The sequence below is a fragment of the Paroedura picta genome, chromosome 5 (genome assembly GCF_049243985.1).
Source record: "Paroedura picta isolate Pp20150507F chromosome 5, Ppicta_v3.0, whole genome shotgun sequence".
Lineage (NCBI taxonomy): Eukaryota > Metazoa > Chordata > Lepidosauria > Squamata > Gekkonidae > Paroedura > Paroedura picta.
The window spans coordinates 105898292-105902700 of NC_135373.1; the positions used below are offsets into that span (position 1 = coordinate 105898292).

Below are 4409 nucleotides of genomic sequence, written 5' to 3' on the forward strand. Positions count from 1 at the left end.
GCCTCTGCTCCTTTAATTGCTTAGCAAAACCAGGTTAGCTTGGCGAGGTGCAGAACAGGGTTTGTTGCCTCTCGAATACCTGAAGGATGCAATTCACACAAAAGGTTGTAATGAAACCAACATGCTTCTACCGCATTCCTTTGAAAGGTTAAGTTAAAACCACACACACCATCATTTAAACCAGGGGTAGTCAAACTGTGACCCTCTAGATGTCCATGGACTACAATTCTCATGAGCCTCTGCCAGCATCTGATGGCAGGGGCTCATGGAAATTGTAGTCCATGGACATTTGGAGGGCTGCAGTTTGACTACCCCTGGTTTAAACTGTATTAAAGCAATTCAAAACTAGCAGCTCAGCTAGTCAATAAACATGATTTGGCCTTACAGTTTAGACTGACAAAGAAGGGAAAGACTCCCATATACCTCTAATAATTGGGTAAAGAGGCCAAGCAGAAGAGATGTTAAACATTATTCCTGGATTGGTTAGGATTGTCCATCTACAAAATGATGAAGGACTGCATGGCTGAATACTTCTCTATGGAAAATTAGCACAGTAGGGAGAAAGCTGAGTTTGGGAATTTTTACCTCCTGATATCTATATGGGGATGCTCTCCTCCTAAAGGAAATAGCACTGTGTGTGTGTGTGTGTGTGTGTGTGTGTGTGTGTACACATTATGGCACGGGCTTTCAAGGCAAGAGAGTAAGAGATTTCCCATTGCCTTCACCTTCAGAGTATTCCTTGGAGGTCTACCTTCCAAACACTAGAACTAGAATCATTTAGAAGGTCATTTTTATTGTGTAACTAATTTTTATAGATGTTTTTTGCATTGCCACTATACTACTTCATTGCATTTTTTAATGTTTAAATCTTTCTTGATTCTCAATGAGAAAGGCAGACTATGGATTAAGAAGATGTATAAATAAAGGGCCAGGTTCACCATTTATGGGTGCCATTAGTGAGGGTCCTGGAAACAGATTGCCCATGATCCACAGCGCTTGCTGGGAACCTTATTTAGATGCCTTATACCAAGCCTGACCACTGGTCCATCTAGCTCAGCACTGTCTATTTTGACTGGCAGTGGCATTCTAGGATCTCAGAAAGGGCTGGTCAGGTGTTCCATCTACTTCCTACAACTGGAGATGCCAGGGCACGCAGCCCGGGTCCTTATGCAAAGCACTGAACTATGACCATTTTTCTGGAGTGAAATTGTACAGCCTCCCATTCTTCCTACAGCAGGATTTCAACTAGCTGCCATAGCTGGTGTCAGAGAAGTGAAAAGAGCTTTCCATGTACTACATTGGCTGTCTTGGGAAGGCAGGTCAACATGACCCTATATGGTCATTTTATCCCGTAAAAGTTTCACAAAATTTTAAATATATATAGAAAATAAGTCCCACTCATTCAGGAAACCCTTCCATACAAGGATTGTATGAGCTGAGAATCTCTCCCCTATGTATACTCATTACATTTTAATTGCCACTTGAATGGGGTTTTGGTTCCAGTGAGCTGCTTCAGAAGCCAGTTTTATCTGAAATGAGGGATAAAATTACAAAACATTTAAAAGGTAACAAATCTAATACTTTTGTACAAAGAGGTATCTTTGGTGTGTGCACATATGTCTATGAAGAGAGAGAAGCAATTAAAAATGTAATTCTTCCTCCTGCAGTTTGATGAGGGACCATTTCACTATATCATCTGCTTTTTGTGTCAAGTGGGCTACAGAGAGAATTTTGTCAGGTCCTGCCGTCTTCACCCCTGGCTGAATGAGGCACCCTTGTTGAAATTTGGTATGTTGCACAATTCATAAAGCTATTGGAGCCTGCTGACCTCCTTTGCATTTGATCACTCTATTTAACAACGGTGTCAGAAAAGAAGTCACTGGGGTTAATCTTGGTGCAGTCCAATCCTATTCATGTGGTCTAAGCAGTAAGTTCCATTGAGTCCAATAGAGAGACTATTCCCCAGTAAATGTGTATCAGATTGCAACCTCAGTTTGGATATTCTTTTGAGAATGCTGGCAATTCCAAAAGCTTTAGTTCTTGATGACAGCTGATTATTTTGGTCTGAATGGGTGAATTTCAATTGGAGACTCAACAAAGAACCTCTTTTCCTACTGTATTTTTAAACAACTACAAAACACATCAATACATTAGTACTTTTGTGCTCGCTTCGGCAGCACATATACTAAAATTGGAACGATACAGAGAAGATTAGCATGGCCCCTGCGCAAGGATGACACGCAAATTCGTGAAGCGTTCCATTAAAAAAAAAATACATTAGTACTTTTAGTGCCAACTTTTTAATGGTTTGCCAACTTTTAAATGGGTCCCTTTAGCTTTCCATTTAATTTTGGTTTGATCGGCAGTTGCGAAAAGCTTCAACTGCCCGTTTCTACTAATTAAACCTCTATTTAAGGAACAGGACATTTTCTTCCTTGCTCCAGTTGACATCCTTAATACAGTTATGTAATGTGAACAGGAGGACTGAACTAGAACTGGAAAACAGAACTGCTCTTGCAAAGAGGCTAGATTCCAGAATTCTTTAGCATTACAGACCAGAAGGACTAAACCACTATAACTATGCTACAGCCCTAGATCAATAACTTTTCAGGAAATACATTTTGCACAATATTAAATTCATGCTGTGGCATTTGACCATATTTGCTATTTCAGCACTGAGAAAATAATGATACCCCTTTAATACACCCCTTGGAGCTTCCCTAAAATGGGCTAGTATCTTTATTTCTACTATGCATCAAATTCTAATTAGGTATTCCTTTATCTTAAGGTTGTTTTTGGTATCATGTGCTTTGCTGCTGCTTAAAATGGAGCAGGCACTAGATTGCCATCTACATTGCAGAAGACACATTTCCCTGACATGCCTTCCTTTCCTGAAGCTTTTCCCACTCCTGAATGGTTATGTTTGGGGTTGCAGAGGAACAGCCATGAGGGTCAGTGGGCTGGAGTGAAGATGAACAAGAGGATCAAATTAACTCCTCAACAGAGCAGCACTTTGCAGAAGGAGGAGGAAGAGCAATTTCACCTCCTTGTCAACTTCACCCAATTTGTGCAGTTGTTCTTCTATTTTGGCCCAAAACAGGGAATGATCTTTCTTCTAGTCAGAAGTGGACATCAAATACAGAGAGGAACACTGGAAAATGGAGGTATTCCTGGCAAGCAGTGGTAGGATCCTGACCCTAATGAAGGATTTTTTCCATTCCGTTCGTTTCTACAGGTGTGACCAATAAAATTAGTTCTTTGTCATTTCATGAAATGGCATTAAAATCAAGAGTTGAGACTTTTGCCCAGTTCCTCTAGATATGGTCCAGTTATGCATCATTCATATCCTGTTTCCAGCATGTATAGATGCTTAATTATAAATCTTTTACAGCCTTTGTGGCATAAGATACTGCCTTTGTATAATCAGTAACTGAGCTTCTTTTAACTTGAGGCCCAAAAGAAAAAACGTATACTGGTGACCATATTGTCCCACTTTTGGAGGGACATCTGGGGGTACCTGGCAAATTGTACTTATGTTGAAATTAAAAAAATATATATATTACAATACTATTTTTGCATTCTATGTGTTCTATGAAATTTTTTGTTGCTCCACATAGACCAAATTTTTAAATCAAGAACCCCCCCGGTCAATGGTGTCCCGCTTTACCAATGTTAAAATCTGGTCACTTTAACCTAGGAACTGTTTTAAGTTCCTTAGTGGACTCTAAAAAGATTTCTAAAGAGTAATCTCACTTCATTATGATGTCATTCACATATAAAGAAATTTATATAAAGTTCCCTGCATGTACTAATACTGATTCCTGATGAAAACAATCTTTAAAAAAATTGAACAGCAGACACTCCGTAGGTGTCTGAACAATGTAGGTACTTCAGAGTACACATTGCAATATACCTATCTTTGTTTAATATCTCTTACACTATTTTAGGTTGTTAACCTTGATTTACAGTATTGCAAATGTTGACATGCTGTTTTGTTTCTGCAGCAGTGATATGAGCTGAATTCCACACATGAGCCAGATAGTTCCTATGAAGAGGAGCAGATGTTTAACTGTCTTCATTTCACCTCCTTGGAGGACTATAAGGGATGTCTGGTCACACCTGCAGTTTCCAGTGAGGTTATGGAATCGTCTAAGTGGGAGTTCTTTCCTCAGCAATACACAGGATACAGAGAAATATTGTCTTAGCTGTGAGCCACTATACGGTTGTGTTTCAAGGCTGTTTTTCCTGTAGCAATCACTTATTTGTAACTAGAAGCAAAGCCCATTGCACCCAGGAATACAGCGGGTGATAGCACCTGCACTATGACCTTCTTGGGTTCTTGCCCTCCTCCCCCCTGCTCCCAATTTGATCTTGAGATCCACTGTGGTGAAGTGGTTAAAGAGTAGCAG

At 39.9% G+C, this 4409-nt stretch overlaps 1 non-coding gene across 1 annotated transcript; it reads left to right on the forward strand.

Moving 5' to 3' along the window:
* Nucleotides 1-2161: 2161 nt before the first annotated feature.
* LOC143839192 (U6 spliceosomal RNA) lies at nucleotides 2162-2268 on the forward strand. The gene has a single exon (XR_013231647.1). It is a non-coding gene; the product is annotated as a U6 spliceosomal RNA (small nuclear RNA).
* Nucleotides 2269-4409: the final 2141 nt, after the last annotated feature.